Source organism: Pseudophryne corroboree, chromosome 11, assembly GCF_028390025.1.
Source record: "Pseudophryne corroboree isolate aPseCor3 chromosome 11, aPseCor3.hap2, whole genome shotgun sequence".
Taxonomy (NCBI): Eukaryota; Metazoa; Chordata; class Amphibia; order Anura; family Myobatrachidae; genus Pseudophryne; species Pseudophryne corroboree.
In genome coordinates, this window is record NC_086454.1 from 63,688,011 (window position 1) to 63,710,988 (window position 22,978).

The window sequence follows — 22,978 nt, forward strand, 5'->3', positions numbered from 1 at the left end:
CTATGACATTTCTTGGGCTTTATTAAACTGATATGGGGTGCAGTTAAATTTTTTTACAGCAGAGCCCTTAATATAGGTTAAACCTTATTCCTGCATAATTTTCTTGTTTACATTACAGTGACAGCAAACTCTAAATGGTGATGTTTGTAATATTTGCAGAGATTTGAAATTACTGTAACTCATGTAACATAGTCTGTCACTTCCTTAAAGACAAGCATAGAACACATTTAGTGAAAATTAATACATTACTTTTACAGAGAAGGTCATGTTATTGGCCAGAAGTATTAAAAATCATTTTTGTTTGTGAGGTGGATGATGGTGGATTTGTTCACAAGTATCGGTTAAAATTAAATAAATGTTCCTAAAGCCAAGGATGGTTGAAAGTCGACTTACTATCTAGCTCGTGATTGTGAAAATGACACAATCTACAAGAACATAAAGAATTGACTTTGAAGTATAAGTAGTGGTGTTGGAAAGTTTGCCATATTGCATACCAGTGAGACGAGGTGGCCGAGTGGTTAAGGCGATGGACTGCTAATCCATTGTGCTCATCCTCGTCGTCACAATGCTTTTTAGGTAGAAGAGGCATTTTTACAAATACTGCTACTGACACACAAATGGCCAAAATAAACAAGTCAAATCAAGAAGTCTACTTTAAGATGGTAAACATGAGCAAGTGTCTTGATATTTGAACATGCAATGTCAATACTACTATCTAGAATTTATTTTGCAAATGCTTTATTCCCCATGATGGTGGATTAGCTCACAAGTATAGGTTAAAATGATTTATGTTTAGATAATTAAAGTCTATGACATTTCTTGGGCTTTGTTAAACTGATATGGGATGCAGTTAAAAAATTTTTACAGCAGAGCCCTTAATATAGGTTAAACCTTATTCCTGCATAATTTTCTTGTTTAAATTACACTGACAGCAAACTCTAAATGGTGATGTTTGTAATATTTGCTGAGATTTGAAATTACTGTAACTCATGTAACATAGTCTGTCACCTCATTAAAGACAAGCATAGAACACATTTAGTGAAAATTAATGCATTACTTTTACAGAGAAGGTCATGTTATTGGCCAGAAGTATTAAAAATCATTTTTGTTTGTGAAGTGGATGATGGTGGATTTGTTCACAAGTATCGGTTAAAATTAAATAAATGTTCCTAAAGCCAAGGATGGTTGAAAGTCGACTTACTATCAAGCTGGTGATTGTGAAAATGACACAATCTACAAGAACATAAAGAATTGACTTTGAAGTATAACAAGTGGTGTTGGAAATTTTGCCAGACTGCATACCAGTGAGACGAGGTGGCCGAGTGGTTAAGGCGATGGACTGCTAATCCATTGTGCTCTGCACGCATGGGTTCAAATCCCATCCTTGTCGTCACAATGCTCTTTAGGTAGAAGAGGCATTTTTACAAATACTGCTTCATAAACCAGCAAGTGAAGCTGACACAAAAATGGCCAAAATAAACAAGTCAAATCAAGAAGTCTACTTTAAGATGGTAAACATGAGCAAGTGTCTTGATATTTGAACATGCATTGTCAATACTAATATCTTGAATTTGTTTGGCAAATGCTTTATTTCCCCATGATGGTGGATTAACTCACAAGTGTAGGTTAAAATAATTTATGTTTAGATAATTAAAGTCTATGACATTTCTTGGGCTTTATTAAACTGATATGGGGTGCAGTTAAAATTTTTTACAGCAGAGCCCTTAATATAGGTTAAACCTTATTCCTGCATAATTTTCTTGTTTACATTACAGTGACAGCAAACTCTAAATGGTGATGTTTGTAATATTTGCAGAGATTTGAAATTACTGTAACTCATGTAACATAGTCTGTCACTTCCTTAAAGACAAGCATAGAACACATTTAGTGAAAATGAATACATTACTTTTACAGAGAAGGTCATGTTATTGGCCAGAAGTATTAAAAATCATTTTTGTTTGTGAGGTGGATGATGGTGGATTTGTTCACAAGTATCGGTTAAAATTAAATAAATGTTCCTAAAGCCAAGGATGGTTGAAAGTCGACTTACTATCTAGCTCGTGATTGTGAAAATGACACAATCTACAAGAACATAAAGAATTGACTTTGAAGTATAAGTAGTGGTGTTGGAAAGTTTGCTATATTGCATACCAGTGAGACGAGGTGGCCGAGTGGTTAAGGCGATGGACTGCTAATCCATTGTGCTCATCCTCGTCGTCACAATGCTTTTTAGGTAGAAGAGGCATTTTTACAAATACTGCTACTGACACACAAATGGCCAAAATAAACAAGTCAAATCAAGAAGTCTACTTTAAGATGGTAAACATGAGCAAGTGTCTTGATATTTGAACATGCAATGTCAATACTACTATCTAGAATTTATTTTGCAAATGCTTTATTCCCCATGATGGTGGATTAGCTCACAAGTATAGGTTAAAATGATTTATGTTTAGATAATTAAAGTCTATGACATTTCTTGGGCTTTGTTAAACTGATATGGGATGCAGTTAAAAATTTTTTACAGCAGAGCCCTTAATATAGGTTAAACCTTATTCCTGCATAATTTTCTTGTTTAAATTACACTGACAGCAAACTCTAAATGGTGATGTTTGTAATATTTGCTGAGATTTGAAATTACTGTAACTCATGTAACATAGTCTGTCACCTCATTAAAGACAAGCATAGAACACATTTAGTGAAAATTAATGCATTAATTTTACAGAGAAGGTCATGTTATTGGCCAGAAGTATTAAAAATCATTTTTGTTTGTGAGGTGGGTGATGGTGGATTTGTTCACAAGTTTCGGTTAAAATTAAATAAATGTTCCTAAAGCCAAGGATGGTTGAAAGTCGACTTGCTATCAAGCTCGTGATTGTGAAAATGACACAATCTACAAGAACATAAAGAATTGACTTTGAAGTATAACAAGTGGTGTTGGAAATTTTGCCAGGCTGCATACCAGTGAGACGAGGTGGCCGAGTGGTTAAGGCGATTGACTGCTAATCCATTGTGCTCTGCACGCATGGGTTCAAATCCCATCCTTGTCGTCACAATGCTCTTTAGGTAGAAGAGGCATTTTTACAAATACTGCTTCATAAACCAGCAAGTGAAGCTGACACAAAAATGGCCAAAATAAACAAGTCAAATCAAGAAGTCTACTTTAAGATGGTAAACATGAGCAAGTGTCTTGATATTTGAACATGCATTGTCAATACTACTATCTTAAATTTGTTTGGCAAATGCTTTATTTCCCCATGATGGTGGATTAACTCACAAGTATAGGTTAAAATAATTTATGTTTAGATAATAAAAAGTCTATGACATTTCTTGGGCTTTATTAAACTGATATGGGGTGCAGTTAAAATTTTTTACAGCAGAGCCCTTAATATAGGTTAAACCTTATTCCTGCATAATTTTCTTGTTTACATTACAGTGACAGCAAACTCTAAATGGTGATGTTTGTAATATTTGCAGAGATTTGAAATTACTGTAACTCATGTAACATAGTCTGTCACTTCCTTAAAGACAAGCATAGAACACATTTAGTGAAAATTAATACATTACTTTTACAGAGAAGGTCATGTTATTGGCCAGAAGTATTAAAAATCATTTTTGTTTGTGAGGTGGGTGATGGTGGATTTGTTCACAAGTTTCGGTTAAAATTAAATAAATGTTCCTAAAGCCAAGGATGGTTGAAAGTCGACTTGCTATCAAGCTCGTGATTGTGAAAATGACACAATCTACAAGAACATAAAGAATTGACTTTGAAGTATAACTAGTGGTGTTGGAATGTTTGCCATATTGAATACCAGTGAGACGAGGTGGCCGAGTGGTTAAGGCGATGGACTGCTAATCCATTGTGCTCGGCACGGATGGGTTCAAATCCCATCCTCGTCGTCACAATGCTTTTTAGGTAGAAGAGGCATTTTTACAAATACTGCTACTGACACACAAATGGCCAAAATAAACAAGTCAAATCAAGAAGTCTACTTTAAGATGGTAAACATGAGCAAGTGTCTTGATATTTGAACATGCAATGTCAATACTACTATCTAGAATTTATTTTGCAAATGCTTTATCCCCCATGATGGTGGATTAGCTCACAAGTATAGGTTAAAATGATTTATGTTTAGATAATTTAAAGTCTATGACATTTCTTGGGCTTTGTTAAACTGTTATGGGATGCAGTTAAAACATTTTTACAGCAGAGCCCTTAATATAGGTTAAACCTTATTCCTGCATAATTTTCTTGTTTACATTACAGTGACAGCAAACTCTAGATGGTGATGTTTGTAATATTTGCAGAGATTTGAAATTACTGTAACTCATGTAACATAGTCTGTCACTTCATTAAAGACAAGCATAGAACACATTTAGTGAAAATTAATACATTACTTTTACAGAGAAGGTCATGTTATTGGCCAGAAGTATTAAAAATCATTTTTGTTTGTGAAGTGGATGATGGTGGATTTGTTCACAAGTATCGGTTAAAATTAAATAAATGTTCCTAAAGCCAAGAATGGTTGAAAGTCGACTTACTATCAAGCTGGCGATTGTGAAAATGACACAATCTACAAGAACATAAAGAATTGACTTTGAAGTATAAGTAGTGGTGTTGGAAAGTTTGCTAAAGTGCATACCAGTGAGACGAGGTGGCCGAGTGGTTAAGGCGATGGACTGCTAATCCATTGTGCTCATCCTCGTCGTCACAATGCTTTTTAGGTAGAAGAGGCATTTTTACAAATACTGATACTGACACACAAATGGCCAAAATAAACAAGTCAAATCAAGAAGTCTACTTTAAGATGGTAAACATGAGCAAGTGTCTTGATATTTGAACATGCAATGTCAATACTACTATCTAGAATTAATTTTGCAAATGCTTTATTCCCCATGATGGTGGTTTAGCTCACAAGTATAGGTTAAAATGATTTATGTTTAGATAATTAAAGTCTATGACATTTCTTGGGCTTTGTTAAACTGATATGGGAAGCAGTTAAAAATTTTTTACAGCAGAGCCCTTAATATAGGTTAAACCTTATTCCTGCATCATTTTCTTGTTTACATTACACTGACAGCAAACTCTAAATGGTGATGTTTGTAATATTTGCTGAGATTTGAAATTACTGTAACTCATGTAACATAGTCTGTCACCTCATTAAAGACAAGCATAGAACACATTTAGTGAAAATTAATACATTACTTTTACAGAGAAGGTCATGTTATTGGCCAGAAGTATTAAAAATCATTTTTGTTTGTGAGGTGGGTGATGGTGGATTTGTTCACAAGTTTCGGTTAAAATTAAATAAATGTTCCTAAAGCCAAGGATGGTTGAAAGTCGACTTGCTATCAAGCTCGTGATTGTGAAAATGACACAATCTACAAGAACATAAAGAATTGACTTTGAAGTATAACAAGTGGTGTTGGAAATTTTGCCAGACTGCATACCAGTGAGACGAGGTGGCCGAGTGGTTAAGGCGATAGACTGCTAATCCATTGTGCTCTGCACGCATAGGTTCAAATCCCATCCTTGTCGTCACAGTGCTCTTTAGGTAGAAGAGGCATTTTTACAAATACTGCTTCATAAACCAGCAAGTGAAACTGACACAAAAATGGCCAAAATAAACAAGTCAAATCAAGAAGTCTACTTTAAGATGGTAAACATGAGCAAGTGTCTTGATATTTGAACATGCATTGTCAATACTACTATCTTAAATTTGTTTGGCAAATGCTTTATTTCCCCATGATGGTGGATTAACTCACAAGTATAGGTTAAAATAATTTATGTTTAGATAATAAAAAGTCTATGACATTTCTTGGGCTTTATTAAACTGATATGGGGTGCAGTTAAAATTTTTTACAGCAGAGCCCTTAATATAGGTTAAACCTTATTCCTGCATAATTTTCTTGTTTACATTACAGTGACAGCAAACTCTAAATGGTGATGTTTGTAATATTTGCAGAGATTTGAAATTACTGTAACTCATGTAACATAGTCTGTCACTTCCTTAAAGACAAGCATAGAACACATTTAGTGAAAATGAATACATTACTTTTACAGAGAAGGTCATGTTATTGGCCAGAAGTATTAAAAATCATTTTTGTTTGTGAGGTGGGTGATGGTGGATTTGTTCACAAGTTTCGGTTAAAATTAAATAAATGTTCCTAAAGCCAAGGATGGTTGAAAGTCGACTTGCTATCAAGCTCGTGATTGTGAAAATGACACAATCTACAAGAACATAAAGAATTGACTTTGAAGTATAACAAGTGGTGTTGGAATGTTTGCCATATTGAATACCAGTGAGACGAGGTGGCCGAGTGGTTAAGGCGATGGACTGCTAATCCATTGTGCTCTGCACGCATAGGTTCAAATCCCATCCTTGTCGTCACAATGCTCTTTAGGTAGAAGAGGCATTTTTACAAATACTGCTTCATAAACCAGCAAGTGAAGCTGACACAAAAATGGCCAAAATAAACAAGTCAAATCAAGAAGTCTACTTTAAGATGGTAAACATGAGCAAGTGTCTTGATATTTGAACATGCATTGTCATTACTACTATCTTAAATTTGTTTGGCAAATGCTTTATTTCCCCATGATGGTGGATTAACTAACAGGTATAGGTTAAAATAATTTATGTTTAGATAATAAAAAGTCTATGACATTTCTTGGGCTTTATTAAACTGATATGGGGTGCAGTTAAAAATTTTTTACAGCAGAGCCCTTAATATAGGTTAAACCTTATTCCTGCATAATTATCTTGTTTACATTACAGTGACAGCAAACTCTAAATGGTGATGTTTGTAATATTTGCAGAGATTTGAAATTACTGTAACTCATGTAACATAGTCTGTCACCTCATTAAAGACAAGCATAGAACACATTTAGTGAAAATTAATACATTACTTTTACAGAGAAGGTCATGTTATTGGCCAGAAGTATTAAAAATCATTTTTGTTTGTGAGGTGGGTGATGGTGTATTTGTTTACAAGTTTCGGTTAAAATTAAATAAATATTCCTAAAGCCAAGGATGGTTGAAAGTCGACTTGCTATCAAGCTCGTGATTGTGAAAATGACACAATCTACAAGAACATAAAGAATTGACTTTGAAGTATAACAAGTGGTGTTGGAAATTTTGCCAGACTGCATACCTGTGAGAAGAGGTGGCCGAGTGGTTAAGGCGATGGACTGCTAATCCATTGTGCTCTGCACGCATGGGTTCAAATCCCATCCTTGTCGTCACAATGCTCTTTAGGTAGAAGAGGCATTTTTACAAATACTGCTTCATGAACCAGCAAGTGAAGCTGACACAAAAATGGCCAAAATAAACAAGTCATATCAAGAAGTCTACTTTAAGATGGTAAACATGAGCAAGTGTCTTGATATTTGAACATGCAATGTCAATACTACTATCTAGAATTAATTTTGCAAATGCTTTATTCCCCATGATGGTGGTTTAGCTCACAAGTATAGGTTAAAATGATTTATGTTTAGATAATTAAAGTCTATGACATTTCTTGGGCTTTGTTAAACTGATATGGGATGCAGTTAAAAATTTTTTACAGCAGAGCCCTTAATATAGGTTAAACCTTATTCCTGCATAATTTTCTTGTTTACATTACACTGACAGCAAACTCTAAATGGTGATGTTTGTAATATTTGCTGAGATTTGAAATTACTGTAACTCATGTAACATAGTCTGTCACCTCATTAAAGACAAGCATAGAACACATTTAGTGAAAATTAATACATTACTTTTACAGAGAAGGTCATGTTATTGGCCAGAAGTATTAAAAATCATTTTTGTTTGTGAGGTGGGTGATGGTGGATTTGTTCACAAGTTTCGGTTAAAATTAAATAAATGTTCCTAAAGCCAAGGATGGTTGAAAGTCGACTTGCTATCTAGCTCGTGATTGTGAAAATGACACAATCTACAAGAACATAAAGAATTGACTTTGAAGTATAAGTAGTGGTGTTGGAAAGTTTGCTAAAGTGCATACCAGTGAGACGAGGTGGCCGAGTGGTTAAGGCGATGGACTGCTAATCCATTGTGCTCATCCTCGTCGTCACAATGCTTTTTAGGTAGAAGAGGCATTTTTACAAATACTGCTACTGACACACAAATGGCCAAAATAAACAAGTCAAATCAAGAAGTCTACTTTAAGATGGTAAACATGAGCAAGTGTCTTGATATTTGAACATGCAATGTCAATACTACTATCTAGAATTAATTTTGCAAATGCTTTATTCCCCATGATGGTGGTTTAGCTCACAAGTATAGGTTAAAATGATTTATGTTTAGATAATTAAAGTCTATGACATTTCTTGGGCTTTGTTAAACTGATATGGGATGCAGTTAAAAATTTTTTACAGCAGAGCCCTTAATATAGGTTAAACCTTATTCCTGCATCATTTTCTTGTTTACATTACACTGACAGCAAACTCTAAATGGTGATGTTTGTAATATTTGCTGAGATTTGAAATTACTGTAACTCATGTAACATAGTCTGTCACCTCATTAAAGACAAGCATAGAACACATTTAGTGAAAATTAATACATTACTTTTACAGAGAAGGTCATGTTATTGGCCAGAAGTATTAAAAATAATTTTTGTTTGTGAGGTGGGTGATGGTGGATTTGTTCACAAGTTTCGGTTAAAATTAAATAAATGTTCCTAAAGCCAAGGATGGTTGAAAGTCGACTTGCTATCAAGCTCGTGATTGTGAAAATGACACAATCTACAAGAACATAAAGAATTGACTTTGAAGTATAACAAGTGGTGTTGGAAATTTTGCCAGACTGCATACCAGTGAGACGAGGTGGCCGAGTGGTTAAGGCGATGGACTGCTAATCCATTGTGCTCTGCACGCATAGGTTCAAATCCCATCCTTGTCGTCACAATGCTCTTTAGGTAGAAGAGGCATTTTTACAAATACTGCTTCATAAACCAGCAAGTGAAGCTGACACAAAAATGGCCAAAATAAACAAGTCAAATCAAGAAGTCTACTTTAAGATGGTAAACATGAGCAAGTGTCTTGATATTTGAACATGCATTGTCATTACTACTATCTTAAATTTGTTTGGCAAATGCTTTATTTCCCCATGATGGTGGATTAACTAACAGGTATAGGTTAAAATAATTTATGTTTAGATAATAAAAAGTCTATGACATTTCTTGGGCTTTATTAAACTGATATGGGGTGCAGTTAAAAATTTTTTACAGCAGAGCCCTTAATATAGGTTAAACCTTATTCCTGCATAATTATCTTGTTTACATTACAGTGACAGCAAACTCTAAATGGTGATGTTTGTAATATTTGCAGAGATTTGAAATTACTGTAACTCATGTAACATAGTCTGTCACCTCATTAAAGACAAGCATAGAACACATTTAGTGAAAATTAATACATTACTTTTACAGAGAAGGTCATGTTGTTGGCCAGAAGTATTAAAAATCATTTTTGTTTGTGAGGTGGGTGATGGTGGATTTGTTCACAAGTTTCGGTTAAAATTAAATAAATATTCCTAAAGCCAAGGATGGTTGAAAGTCGACTTGCTATCAAGCTCGTGATTGTGAAAATGACACAATCTACAAGAACATAAAGAATTGACTTTGAAGTATAACAAGTGGTGTTGGAAATTTTGCCAGACTGCATACCAGTGAGAAGAGGTGGCCGAGTGGTTAAGGCGATGGACTGCTAATCCATTGTGCTCTGCACGCATGGGTTCAAATCCCATCCTTGTCGTCACAATGCTCTTTAGGTAGAAGAGGCATTTTTACAAATACTGCTTCATGAACCAGCAAGTGAAGCTGACACAAAAATGGCCAAAATAAACAAGTCATATCAAGAAGTCTACTTTAAGATGGTAAACATGAGCAAGTGTCTTGATATTTGAACATGCATTGTCAATACTACTATCTTAAATTTGTTTGGCAAATGCTTTATTTCCCCATGATGGTGGATTAACTCACAAGTATAGGTTAAAATAATTTATGTTTAGATAATAAAAAGTCTATGACATTTCTTGGGCTTTATTAAACTGATATGGGGTGCAGTTAAAAATTTTTACAGCAGAGCCCTTAATATAGGTTAAACCTTATTCCTGCATAATTTTCTTGTTTACATTACAGTGACAGCAAACTCTAAATGGTGATGTTTGTAATATTTGCAGAGATTTGAAATTACTGTAACTCATGTAACATAGTCTGTCACTTCCTTAAAGACAAGCATAGAACACATTTAGTGAAAATTAATACATTACTTTTACAGAGAAGGTCATGTTATTGGCCAGAAGTATTAAAAATCATTTTTGTTTGTGAGGTGGGTGATGGTGGATTTGTTCACAAGTTTCGGTTAAAATTAAATAAATGTTCCTAAAGCCAAGGATGGTTGAAAGTCGACTTGCTATCAAGCTCGTGATTGTGAAAATGACACAATCTACAAGGACATAAAGAATTGACTTTGAAGTATAACTAGTGGTGTTGGAATGTTTGCCATATTGCATACCAGTGAGACGAGGTGGCCGAGTGGTTAAGGCGATGGACTGCTAATCCATTGTGCTCATCCTCGTCGTCACAATGCTTTTTAGGTAGAAGAGGCATTTTTACAAATACTGCTACTGACACACAAATGGCCAAAATAAACAAGTCAAATTAAGAAGTCTACTTTAAGATGGTAAACATGAGCAAGTGTCTTGATATTTGAACATGCAATGTCAATACTACTATCTAGAATTAATTTTGCAAATGCTTTATTCCCCATGATGGTGGTTTAGCTCACAAGTATAGGTTAAAATGATTTATGTTTAGATAATTAAAGTCTATGACATTTCTTGGGCTTTGTTAAACTGATATGGGATGCAGTTAAAAATTTTTTACAGCAGAGCCCTTAATATAGGTTAAACCTTATTCCTGCATAATTTTCTTGTTTACATTACACTGACAGCAAACTCTAAATGGTGATGTTTGTAATATTTGCTGAGATTTGAAATTACTGTAACTCATGTAACATAGTCTGTCACCTCATTAAAGACAAGCATAGAACACATTTAGTGAAAATTAATACATTACTTTTACAGAGAAGGTCATGTTATTGGCCAGAAGTATTAAAAATAATTTTTGTTTGTGAGGTGGGTGATGGTGGATTTGTTCACAAGTTTCGGTTAAAATTAAATAAATGTTCCTAAAGCCAAGGATGGTTGAAAGTCGACTTGCTATCAAGCTCGTGATTGTGAAAATGACACAATCTACAAGAACATAAAGAATTGACTTTGAAGTATAACAAGTGGTGTTGGAAATTTTGCCAGACTGCATACCAGTGAGACGAGGTGGCCGAGTGGTTAAGGCGATGGACTGCTAATCCATTGTGCTCTGCACACATAGGTTCAAATCCCATCATTGTCGTCACAATGCTCTTTAGGTAGAAGAGGCATTTTTACAAATACTGCTTCATAAACCAGCAAGTGAAGCTGACACAAAAATGGCCAAAATAAACAAGTCAAATCAAGAAGTCTACTTTAAGATGGTAAACATGAGCAAGTGTCTTGATATTTGAACATGCATTGTCAATACTACTATCTTAAATTTGTTTGGCAAATGCTTTATTTCCCCATGATGGTGGATTAACTAACAGCTATAGGTTAAAATAATTTATGTTTAGATAATAAAAAGTCTATGACATTTCTTGGGCTTTATTAAACTGATATGGGGTGCAGTTAAAAAATTTTTACAGCAGAGCCCTTAATATAGGTTAAACCTTATTCCTGCATAATTATCTTGTTTACATTACAGTGACAGCAAACTCTAAATGGTGATGTTTGTAATATTTGCAGAGATTTGAAATTACTGTAACTCATGTAACATAGTCTGTCACCTCATTAAAGACAAGCATAGAACACATTTAGTGAAAATTGATACATTGCTTTTACAGAGAAGGTCATGTTATTGGCCAGACGTATTAAAAATCATTTTTGTTTGTGAGGTGGGTGATGGTGGATTTGTTCACAAGTTTCGGTTAAGATTAAATAAATATTCCTAAAGCCAAGGATGGTTGAAAGTCGACTTGCTATCAAGCTCGTGATTGTGAAAATGACACAATCTACAAGAACATAAAGAATTGACTTTGAAGTATAACAAGTGGTGTTGGAAATTTTGCCAGACTGCATACCAGTGAGAAGAGGTGGCCGAGTGGTTAAGGCGATGGACTGCTAATCCATTGTGCTCTGCACGCATGGGTTCAAATCCCATCCTTGTCGTCACAATGCTCTTTAGGTAGAAGAGGCATTTTTACAAATACTGCTTCATGAACCAGCAAGTGAAGCTGACACAAAAATGGCCAAAATAAACAAGTCATATCAAGAAGTCTACTTTAAGATGGTAAACATGAGCAAGTGTCTTGATATTTGAACATGCATTGTCAATACTACTATCTTAAATTTGTTTGGCAAATGCTTTATTTCCCCATGATGGTGGATTAACTCACAAGTATAGGTTAAAATAATTTATGTTTAGATAATAAAAAGTCTATGACATTTCTTGGGCTTTATTAAACTGATATGGGGTGCAGTTAAAAATTTTTACAGCAGAGCCCTTAATATAGGTTAAACCTTATTCCTGCATAATTTTCTTGTTTACATTACAGTGACAGCAAACTCTAAATGGTGATGTTTGTAATATTTGCAGAGATTTGAAATTACTGTAACTCATGTAACATAGTCTGTCACTTCCTTAAAGACAAGCATAGAACACATTTAGTGAAAATTAATACATTACTTTTACAGAGAAGGTCATGTTATTGGCCAGAAGTATTAAAAATCATTTTTGTTTGTGAGGTGGGTGATGGTGGATTTGTTCACAAGTTTCGGTTAAAATTAAATAAATGTTCCTAAAGCCAAGGATGGTTGAAAGTCGACTTGCTATCAAGCTCGTGATTGTGAAAATGACACAATCTACAAGAACATAAAGAATTGACTTTGAAGTATAACTAGTGGTGTTGGAATGTTTGCCATATTGCATACCAGTGAGACGAGGTGGCCGAGTGGTTAAGGCGATGGACTGCTAATCCATTGTGCTCATCCTCGTCGTCACAATGCTTTTTAGGTAGAAGAGGCATTTTTACAAATACTGCTACTGACACACAAATGGCCAAAATAAACAAGTCAAATTAAGAAGTCTACTTTAAGATGGTAAACATGAGCAAGTGTCTTGATATTTGAACATGCAATGTCAATACTACTATCTAGAATTAATTTTGCAAATGCTTTATTCCCCATGATGGTGGTTTAGCTCACAAGTATAGGTTAAAATGATTTATGTTTAGATAATTAAAGTCTATGACATTTCTTGGGCTTTGTTAAACTGATATGGGATGCAGTTAAAAAAATTTTTACAGCAGAGCCCTTAATATAGGTTAAACCTTATTCCTGCATAATTTTCTTGTTTACATTACACTGACAGCAAACTCTAAATGGTGATGTTTGTAATATTTGCTGAGATTTGAAATTACTGTAACTCATGTAACATAGTCTGTCACCTCATTAAAGACAAGCATAGAACACATTTAGTGAAAATTAATACATTACTTTTACAGAGAAGGTCATGTTATTGGCCAGAAGTATTAAAAATCATTTTTGTTTGTGAGGTGGGTGATGGTGGATTTGTTCACAAGTTTCGGTTAAAATTAAATAAATGTTCCTAAAGCCAAGGATGGTTGAAAGTCGACTTGCTATCAAGCTCGTGATTGTGAAAATGACACAATCTACAAGAACATAAAGAATTGACTTTGAAGTATAACAAGTGGTGTTGGAAATTTTGCCAGACTGCATACCAGTGAGACGAGGTGGCCGAGTGGTTAAGACGATGGACTGCTAATCCATTGTGCTCTGCACGCATAGGTTCAAATCCCATCCTTGTCGTCACAATGCTCTTTAGGTAGAAGAGGCATTTTTACAAATACTGCTTCATAAACCAGCAAGTGAAGCTGACACAAAAATGGCCAAAATAAACAAGTCAAATCAAGAAGTCTACTTTAAGATGGTAAACATGAGCAAGTGTCTTGATATTTGAACATGCATTGTCAATACTACTATCTTAAATTTGTTTGGCAAATGCTTTATTTCCCCATGATGGTGGATTAACTAACAGCTATAGGTTAAAATAATTTATGTTTAGATAATAAAAAGTCTATGACATTTCTTGGGCTTTATTAAACTGATATGGGGTGCAGTTAAAAAATTTTTACAGCAGAGCCCTTAATATAGGTTAAACCTTATTCCTGCATAATTATTTGTTTACATTATAGTGACAGCAAACTCTAAATGGTGATGTTTGTAATATTTGCAGAGATTTGAAATTACTGTAACTCATGTAACATAGTCTGTCACCTCATTAAAGACAAGCATAGAACACATTTAGTGAAAATTGATACATTACTTTTACAGAGAAGGTCATGTTATTGGCCAGACGTATTAAAAATCATTTTTGTTTGTGAGGTGGGTGATGGTGGATTTGTTCACAAGTTTCGGTTAAAATTAAATAAATATTCCTAAAGCCAAGGATGGTTGAAAGTCGACTTGCTATCAAGCTCGTGATTGTGAAAATGACACAATCTACAAGAACAAAAAGAATTGACTTTGAAGTATAACAAGTGGTGTTGGAAATTTTGCCAGACTGCATACCAGTGAGAAGAGGTGGCCGAGTGGTTAAGGCGATGGACTGCTAATCCATTGTGCTCTGCATGCATGGGTTCAAATCCCATCCTTGTCGTCACAATGCTCTTTAGGTAGAAGAGGCATTTTTACAAATACTGCTTCATGAACCAGCAAGTGAAGCTGACACTAAAATGGCCAAAATAAACAAGTCAAATCAAGAAGTCTACTTTAAGATGGTAAACATGAGCAAGTGTCTTGATATTTGAACATGCATTGTCAATACTACTATCTTAAATTTGTTTGGCAAATGCTTTATTTCCCCATGATGGTGGATTAACTCACAAGTATAGGTTAAAATAATTTATGTTTAGATAATAAAAAGTCTATGACATTTCTTGGGCTTTATTAAACTGATATGGGGTGCAGTTAAAATTTTTTACAGCAGAGCCCTTAATATAGGTTAAACCTTATTCCTGCATAATTTTCTTGTTTACATTACAGTGACAGCAAACTCTAAATGGTGATGTTTGTAATATTTGCAGAGATTTGAAATTACTGTAACTCATGTAACATAGTCTGTCACTTCCTTAAAGACAAGCATAGAACACATTTAGTGAAAATTAATACATTACTTTTACAGAGAAGGTCATGTTATTGGCCAGAAGTATTAAAAATCATTTTTGTATGTGAGGTGGGTGATGGTGGATTTGTTCACAAGTTTCGGTTAAAATTAAATAAATGTTCCTAAAGCCAAGGATGGTTGAAAGTCGACTTGCTATCAAGCTCGTGATTGTGAAAATGACACAATCTACAAGAACATAAAGAATTGACTTTGAAGTATAACTAGTGGTGTTGGAATGTTTGCCATATTGCATACCAGTGAGACGAGGTGGCCGAGTGGTTTAGGCGATGGACTGCTAATCCATTGTGCTCTGCACGCATGGGTTCAAATCCCATCCTCGTCGTCACAATGCTTTTTAGGTAGAAGAGGCATTTTTTCAAATACTGCTGCTGACACACAAATGGCCAAAATAAACAAGTCAAATCAAGAAGTCTACTTTAAGATGGTAAACATGAGCAAGTGTCTTGATATTTGAACATGCAATGTCAATACTACTATCTAGAATTTATTTTGCAAATGCTTTATCCCCCATGATGGTGGATTAGCTCACAAGTATAGGTTAAAATGATTTATGTTTAGATAATTTAAAGTCTATGACATTTCTTGGGCTTTGTTAAACTGATATGGGATGCAGTAAAAACATTTTTACAGCAGAGCCCTTAATATAGGTTAAACCTTATTCCTGCATAATTTTCTTGTTTACATTACAGTGACAGCAAACTCTAAATGGTGATGTTTGTAATATTTGCAGAGATTTGAAATTACTGTAACTCATGTAACATAGTCTGTCACTTCCTTAAAGACAAGCATAGAACACATTTAGTGAAATTAATACATTACTTTTACAGAGAAGGTCATGTTATTGGCCAGAAGTATTAAAAATCATTTTTGTTTGTGAGGTGGCTGATGGTGGATTTGTTCACAAGTTTCATTTAAAATTAAATAAATGTTCCTAAAGCCAAGGATGGTTGAAAGTCGACTTGCTATCAAGCTCGTGAATGTGAAAATGACAAAATCTACAAGAACATAAAGAATTGACTTTGAAGTATAACAAGTGGTGTTGGAAATTTTGCCAGACTGCATACCAGTGAGACGAGGTGGCCGAGTTGTTAAGGCGATGGACTGCTAATCCATTGTGCTCTGCATGCATAGGTTCAAATCCCATCCTTGTCGTCACAATGCTCTTTAGGTAGAAGAGGAATTTTTACAAATACTGATTCATAAACCAGCAAGTGAAGCTGACACAAAAATGGCCAAAATAAACAAGTCAAATCAAGAAGTCTACTTTAAGATGGAAAACATGAGCAAGTGTCTTGATATTTGAACATGCATTGTCAATACTAATATCTTGAATTTGTTTGGCAAATGCTTTATTTCCCCATGATGGTGGATTAACTCACAAGTGTAGGTTAAAATAATTTATGTTTAGATAATTAAAGTCTATGACATTTCTTGGGCTTTATTAAACTGATATGGGGTGCAGTTAAATTTTTTTACAGCAGAGCCCTTAATATAGGTTAAACCTTATTCCTGCATAATTTTCTTGTTTACATTACAGTGACAGCAAACTCTAAATGGTGATGTTTGTAATATTTGCAGAGATTTGAAATTACTGTAACTCATGTAACATAGTCTGTCACTTCCTTAAAGACAAGCATAGAACACATTTAGTGAAAATTAATACATTACTTTTACAGAGAAGGTCATGTTATTGGCCAGAAGTATTAAAAATCATTTTTGTTTGTGAGGTGGATGATGGTGGATTTGTTCACAAGTATCGGTTAAAATTAAATAAATGTTCCTAAAGCCAAGGATGGTTGAAAGTCGACTTACTATCTAGCTCGTGATTGTGAAAATGACACAATCTACAAGAACATAAAGAATTGACTTTGAAGTATAACTAGTGGTGTTGGAATGTTTGCCAGATTGCATACCAGTGAGACGAGGTGGCCGAGTGGTTAAGGCGATGGACTGCTAATCCATTGTGCTCTGCACGCATGGGTTCAAATCCCATCCTCGTCGTCACAATGCTTTTTAGGTAGAAGAGGCATTTTTACAAATACTGCTACTGACACAAAAATGGCCAAAATAAACAAGTCAAATCAAGAAGTCTACTTTAAGATGGTAAACATGAGCAAGTGTCTTGATATTTGAACATGCAATGTCAATACTACTATCTAGTATTTATTTTGCAAATGCTTTATCCCCCATGATGGTGGATTAGCTCACAAGTATAGGTTAAAATGATTTATGTTTAGATAATTTAAAGTCTATGACATTTCTTGGGCTTTGTTAAACTGATATGGGATGCAGTTAAAACATTTTTACAGCAGAGCCCTTAATATAGGTTAAACCTTATTCCTGCATAATTTTCTTGTTTACATTACAGTGACAGCAAACTCTAAATGGTGATGTTTGTAATATTTGCAGAGATTTGAAATTACTGTAACTCATGTAACATAGTCTGTCACTTCATTAAAGACAAGCATAGAACACATTTAGTAAAAAATTAATACATTACTTTTACAGAGAAGGTCATGTTATTGGCCAGAAGTATTAAAAATCATTTTTGTTTGTGAAGTGGATGATGGTGGATTTGTTCACAAGTATCGGTTAAAATTAAATAAATGTTCCTAAAGCCAAGGATGGTTGAAAGTCGACTTACTATCAAGCTGGCGATTGTGAAAATGACACAATCTACAAGAACATACAGAATTGACTTTGAAGTATAAGTAGTGGTGTTGGAAAGTTTGCCAGAGTGCATACCAGTGAGACGAGGTGGCCGAGTGGTTAAGGCGATGGACTGCTAATCCATTGTGCTCATCCTCGTCGTCACAATGCTTTTTAGGTAGAAGAGGCATTTTTACAAATACTGCTACTGACACACAAATGGCCAAAATAAACAAGTCAAATCAAGAAGTCTACTTTAAGATGGTAAACATGAGCAAGTGTCTTGATATTTGAACATGCAATGTCAATACTACTATCTAGAATTTATTTTGCAAATGCTTTATTCCCCATGATGGTGGATTAGCTCACAAGTATAGGTTAAAATGATTTATGTTTAGATAATTAAAGTCTATGACATTTCTTGGGCTTTGTTAAACTGATATGGGATGCAGTTAAAAATTTTTTACAGCAGAGCCCTTAATATAGGTTAAACCTTATTCCTGCATAATTTTCTTGTTTACATTACACTGACCGCAAACTTTAAATGGTGATGTTTGTAATATTTGCTGAGATTTGAAATTACTGTAACTCATGTAACATAGTCTGTCACCTCATTAAAGACAAGCATAGAACACATTTAGTGAAAATTAATACATTACTTTTACAGAGAAGGTCATGTTATTGGCCAGAAGTATTAAAAAATCATTTTTGTTTGTGAGGTGGGTGATGGTGGATTTGTTCACAAGTTTCGGTTAAAATTAAATAAATGTTCCTAAAGCCAAGGATGGTTGAAAGTCGACTTGCTATCAAGCTCGTGATTGTGAAAATGACACAATCTACAAGAACATAAAGAATTGACTTTGAAGTATAACAAGTGGTGTTGGAAATTTTGCCCGACTGCATACCAGTGAGACGAGGTGGCCGAGTGGTTAAGCCGATGGACTGCTAATCCATTGTGCTCTGCACGCATGGGTTCAAATCCCATCCTTGTCGTCACAATGCTCTTTAGGTAGAAGAGGCATTTTTACAAATACTGCTTCATAAACCAGCAAGTGAAGCTGACACAAAAATGGCCAAAATAAACAAGTCAAATCAAGAAGTCTACTTTAAGATGGTAAACATGAGCAAGTGTCTTGATATTTGAACATGCATTGTCAATACTACTATCTTAAATTTGTTTTGCAAATGCTTTATTTCCCCATGATGGTGGATTAACTCACAAGTATAGGTTAAAATAATTTATGTTTAGATAATAAAAAGTCTATGACATTTCTTGGGCTTTATTAAACTGATATGGGGTGCAGTTAACATTTTTTACAGCAGAGCCCTTAATATAGGTTAAACCTTATTCCTGCATAATTTTCTTGTTTACATTACAGTGACAGCAAACTCTAAATGGTGATGTTTGTAATATTTGCAGAGATTTGAAATTACTGTAACTCATGTAACATAGTCTGTCACTTCCGTAAAGACAAGCATAGAACACATTTAGTGAAAATTAATACATTACTTTTACAGAGAAGGTCATGTTATTGGCCAGAAGTATTAAAAAATCATTTTTGTTTGTGAGGTGGGTGATGGTGGATTTGTTCACAAGTTTCGGTTAAAATTAAATAAATGTTCCTAAAGCCAAGGATGGTTGAAAGTCGACTTGCTATCAAGCTCGTGATTGTGAAAATGACACAATCTACAAGAACATAAAGAATTGACTTTGAAGTATAACTAGTGGTGTTGGAATGTTTGCCATATTGCATACCAGTGAGACGAGGTGGCCGAGTGGTTAAGGCGATGGACTGCTAATCCATTGTGCTCTGCACGCATGGGTTCAAATCCCATCCTTGTCGTCACAATGCTTTTTAGGTAGAAGAGGCATTTTTACAAATACTGCTACTGACACACAAATGGCCAAAATAAACAAGTCAAATCAAGAAGTCTACTTTAAGATGGTAAACATGAGCAAGTGTCTTGATATTTGAACATGCAATGTCAATACTACTATCTAGAATTTATTTTCTAAATGCTTTATCCCCCATGATGGTGGATTAGCTCACAAGTATAGGTTTAAATGATTTATGTTTAGATAATTTAAAGTCTATGACATTTCTTGGGCTTTGTTAAACTGATATGGGATGCAGTTAAAACATTTTTACAGCAGAGCCCTTAATATAGGTTAAACCTTATTCCTGCATAATTTTCTTGTTTACATTACAGTGACAGCAAACTCTAAATGGTGATGTTTGTAATATTTGCAGAGATTTGAAATTACTGTAACTCATGTAACATAGTCTGTCACTTCATTAAAGACAAGCATAGAACACATTTAGTGAAAATTAATACATTACTTTTACAGAGAAGGTCATGTTATTGGCCAGAAGTATTAAAAATCATTTTTGTTTGTGAGGTGGGTGATGGTGGATTTGTTCACAAGTTTTGGTTAAAATTAAATAAATGTTCCTAAAGCCAAGGATGGTTGAAAGTCGACTTGCTATCAAGCTCGTGATTGTGAAAATGACACAATCTACAAGAACATAAAGAATTGACTTTGAAGTATTACAAGTGGTGTTGGAAAGTTTGCGAGATTGCATATCAGTGAGACGAGGTGGCTGAGTGGTTAAGGCGATGGGCTGCTAATCCATTGTGCTCAGCACGCATGGGTTCGAATCCCATCCTTGTCGTCACAATACTTTTTAGGTAGAAGAGGCATTTTTACAAATACTGCTACTGACACACAAATGGCCAAAATAAACAAGTCAAATCAAGAAGTCTACTTTAAGATGGTAAACATGAGCAAGTGTCTTGATATTTGAACATGCAATGTCAATACTACTATCTAGAATTTATTTTGCAAATGCTTTATTCCCCATGATGGTGGATTAGCTCACAAGTATAGGTTAAAATGGTTTATGTTTAGATAATTAAAGTCTATGGCATTTCTTGGGCTTTGTTAAACTGATATGGGATGCAGTTAAAAATTTTTTACAGCAGAGCCCTTAATATAGGTTAAACCTTATTCCTGCATAATTTTCTTGTTTACATTACACTGACAGCAAACTCTAAATGGTGATGTTTGTAATATTTGCTGAGATTTGAAATTACTGTAACTCATGTAACATAGTCTGTCACCTCATTAAAGACAAGCATAGAACACATTTAGTGAAAATTAATACATTACTTTTACAGAGAAGGTCATGTTATTGGCCAGAAGTATTAAAAATCATTTTTGTTTGTGAGGTGGGTGATGGTGGATTTGTTCACAAGTTTCGGTTAAAATTAAATAAATGTTCCTAAAGCCAAGGATGGTTGAAAGTCGACTTGCTATCAAGCTCGTGATTGTGAAAATGACACAATCTACAAGAACATAAAGAATTGACTTTGAAGTATAACAAGTGGTGTTGGAAATTTTGCCAGCCTGCATACCAGTGAGACGAGGTGGCCGAGTGGTTAAGGCGATAGACTGCTAATCCATTGTGCTCTGCACGCATGGGTTCAAATCCCATCCTTGTTGTCACAATGCTCTTTAGGTAGAAGAGGCATTTTTACAAATACTGCTTCATAAACCAGCAAGTGAAGTTGACACAAAAATGGCCAAAATAAACAAGTCAAATCAAGAAGTCTACTTTAAGATGGTAAACATGAGCAAGTGTCTTGATATATGAACATGCATTGTCAATACTACTATCTTGAATTTGTTTGGCAAATGCTTTATTTCCCCATGATGGTGGATTAGCTCACAAGTATAGGTTAAAATGATTTATGTTTAGATAATTAAAGTCTATGACATTTCTTGGGCTTTATTAAACTGATATGGGGTGCAGTTAAAATTTTTTACAGCAGAGCCCTTAATATAGGTTAAACCTTATTCCTGCATAATTTTCTTGTTTACATTACAGTGACAGCAAACTCTAAATGGTGATGTTTGTAATATTTGCAGAGATTTGAAATTACTGTAACTCATGTAACATAGTCTGTCACTTCCTTAAAGACAAGCATAGAACACATTTAGTGAAAATTAATACATTACTTTTACAGAGAAGGTCATGTTATTGGCCAGAAGTATTAAAAATCATTTTTGTTTGTGAGGTGGGTGATGGTGGATTTGTTCACAAGTTTCGGTTAAAATTAAATAAATGTTCCTAAAGCCAAGGATGGTTGAAAGTCGACTCGCTATCAAGCTCGTGATTGTGAAAATGACACAATCTACAAGAACATAAAGAATTGACTTTGAAGTATAACTAGTGGTGTTGGAATGTTTGCCATATTGCATACCAGCGAGACTAGGTGGCCGAGTGGTTTAGGCGATGGACTGCTAATCCATTGTGCTCTGCACGCATGGGTTCAAATCCCATCCTCGTCGTCACAATGCTCTTTCGGTAGAAGAGGCATGTTTACAAATACTGCATCATAAACCAGCAAGTGAAGCTGACACAAAAATGGCCAAAATAAACAAGTCAAATCAAGAAGTCTACTTTAAGATGGTAAACATGAGCAAGTGTCTTGATATTTGAACATGCAATGTCAATACTACTATCTAGAATTTATTTTGCAAATGCTTTATCCCCCATGATGGTGGATTAGCTCACAAGTATAGGTTAAAATGATTTATGTTTAGATAATTTAAAGTCTATGACATTTCTTGGGCTTTGTTAAACTGATATGGGATGCAGTTAAAACATTTTTACAGCAGAGCCCTTAATATAGGTTAAACCTTATTCCTGCATAATTTTCTTGTTTACATTACAGTGACAGCAAACTCTAAATGGTGATGTTTGTAATATTTGCAGAGATTTGAAATTACTGTAACTCATGTAACATAGTCTGTCACTTCCTTAAAGACAAGCATAGAACACATTTAGTGAAAATTAATACATTACTTTTACAGAGAAGGTCATGTTATTGGCCAGAAGTATTAAAAATCATTTTTGTTTGTGAGGTGGCTGATGGTGGATTTGTTCACAAGTTTCATTTAAAATTAAATAAATGTTCCTAAAGCCAAGGATGGTTGAAAGTCGACTTGCTATCAAGCTCGTGATTGTGAAAA

General features: G+C 34.6%; 20 non-coding genes across 20 annotated transcripts; all 20 read left to right on the top strand.

Annotated features, from left to right (window-relative positions):
* Positions 1–1,308: 1,308 nt before the first annotated feature.
* On the top strand, positions 1,309–1,390 carry TRNAS-GCU (transfer RNA serine (anticodon GCU)). The gene has a single exon. It is a non-coding gene; the product is annotated as a tRNA-Ser (tRNA).
* A 1,575-nt stretch (positions 1,391–2,965) lies between these two features.
* TRNAS-GCU (transfer RNA serine (anticodon GCU)) lies at positions 2,966–3,047 on the top strand. Its single transcript has one exon. It is a non-coding gene; the product is annotated as a tRNA-Ser (tRNA).
* Positions 3,048–3,815: 768 nt separating this feature from the next.
* On the top strand, positions 3,816–3,897 carry TRNAS-GCU (transfer RNA serine (anticodon GCU)). The gene has a single exon. It is a non-coding gene; the product is annotated as a tRNA-Ser (tRNA).
* A 1,557-nt stretch (positions 3,898–5,454) lies between these two features.
* On the top strand, positions 5,455–5,536 carry TRNAS-GCU (transfer RNA serine (anticodon GCU)). Its single transcript has one exon. It is a non-coding gene; the product is annotated as a tRNA-Ser (tRNA).
* A 768-nt stretch (positions 5,537–6,304) lies between these two features.
* Positions 6,305–6,386, top strand: TRNAS-GCU (transfer RNA serine (anticodon GCU)). Its single transcript has one exon. It is a non-coding gene; the product is annotated as a tRNA-Ser (tRNA).
* A 769-nt stretch (positions 6,387–7,155) lies between these two features.
* On the top strand, positions 7,156–7,237 carry TRNAS-GCU (transfer RNA serine (anticodon GCU)). The gene has a single exon. It is a non-coding gene; the product is annotated as a tRNA-Ser (tRNA).
* A 1,575-nt stretch (positions 7,238–8,812) lies between these two features.
* TRNAS-GCU (transfer RNA serine (anticodon GCU)) lies at positions 8,813–8,894 on the top strand. The gene has a single exon. It is a non-coding gene; the product is annotated as a tRNA-Ser (tRNA).
* Positions 8,895–9,663: 769 nt separating this feature from the next.
* Positions 9,664–9,745, top strand: TRNAS-GCU (transfer RNA serine (anticodon GCU)). Its single transcript has one exon. It is a non-coding gene; the product is annotated as a tRNA-Ser (tRNA).
* A 1,576-nt stretch (positions 9,746–11,321) lies between these two features.
* On the top strand, positions 11,322–11,403 carry TRNAS-GCU (transfer RNA serine (anticodon GCU)). The gene has a single exon. It is a non-coding gene; the product is annotated as a tRNA-Ser (tRNA).
* Positions 11,404–12,172: 769 nt separating this feature from the next.
* On the top strand, positions 12,173–12,254 carry TRNAS-GCU (transfer RNA serine (anticodon GCU)). Its single transcript has one exon. It is a non-coding gene; the product is annotated as a tRNA-Ser (tRNA).
* Positions 12,255–13,831: 1,577 nt separating this feature from the next.
* On the top strand, positions 13,832–13,913 carry TRNAS-GCU (transfer RNA serine (anticodon GCU)). The gene has a single exon. It is a non-coding gene; the product is annotated as a tRNA-Ser (tRNA).
* Positions 13,914–14,681: 768 nt separating this feature from the next.
* TRNAS-GCU (transfer RNA serine (anticodon GCU)) lies at positions 14,682–14,763 on the top strand. Its single transcript has one exon. It is a non-coding gene; the product is annotated as a tRNA-Ser (tRNA).
* A 768-nt stretch (positions 14,764–15,531) lies between these two features.
* On the top strand, positions 15,532–15,613 carry TRNAS-GCU (transfer RNA serine (anticodon GCU)). The gene has a single exon. It is a non-coding gene; the product is annotated as a tRNA-Ser (tRNA).
* A 748-nt stretch (positions 15,614–16,361) lies between these two features.
* Positions 16,362–16,443, top strand: TRNAS-GCU (transfer RNA serine (anticodon GCU)). The gene has a single exon. It is a non-coding gene; the product is annotated as a tRNA-Ser (tRNA).
* A 767-nt stretch (positions 16,444–17,210) lies between these two features.
* Positions 17,211–17,292, top strand: TRNAS-GCU (transfer RNA serine (anticodon GCU)). Its single transcript has one exon. It is a non-coding gene; the product is annotated as a tRNA-Ser (tRNA).
* A 1,559-nt stretch (positions 17,293–18,851) lies between these two features.
* On the top strand, positions 18,852–18,933 carry TRNAS-GCU (transfer RNA serine (anticodon GCU)). The gene has a single exon. It is a non-coding gene; the product is annotated as a tRNA-Ser (tRNA).
* A 769-nt stretch (positions 18,934–19,702) lies between these two features.
* On the top strand, positions 19,703–19,784 carry TRNAS-GCU (transfer RNA serine (anticodon GCU)). The gene has a single exon. It is a non-coding gene; the product is annotated as a tRNA-Ser (tRNA).
* Positions 19,785–20,533: 749 nt separating this feature from the next.
* TRNAS-GCU (transfer RNA serine (anticodon GCU)) lies at positions 20,534–20,615 on the top strand. Its single transcript has one exon. It is a non-coding gene; the product is annotated as a tRNA-Ser (tRNA).
* Positions 20,616–21,363: 748 nt separating this feature from the next.
* TRNAS-GCU (transfer RNA serine (anticodon GCU)) lies at positions 21,364–21,445 on the top strand. Its single transcript has one exon. It is a non-coding gene; the product is annotated as a tRNA-Ser (tRNA).
* Positions 21,446–22,212: 767 nt separating this feature from the next.
* On the top strand, positions 22,213–22,294 carry TRNAS-GCU (transfer RNA serine (anticodon GCU)). Its single transcript has one exon. It is a non-coding gene; the product is annotated as a tRNA-Ser (tRNA).
* Positions 22,295–22,978: the final 684 nt, after the last annotated feature.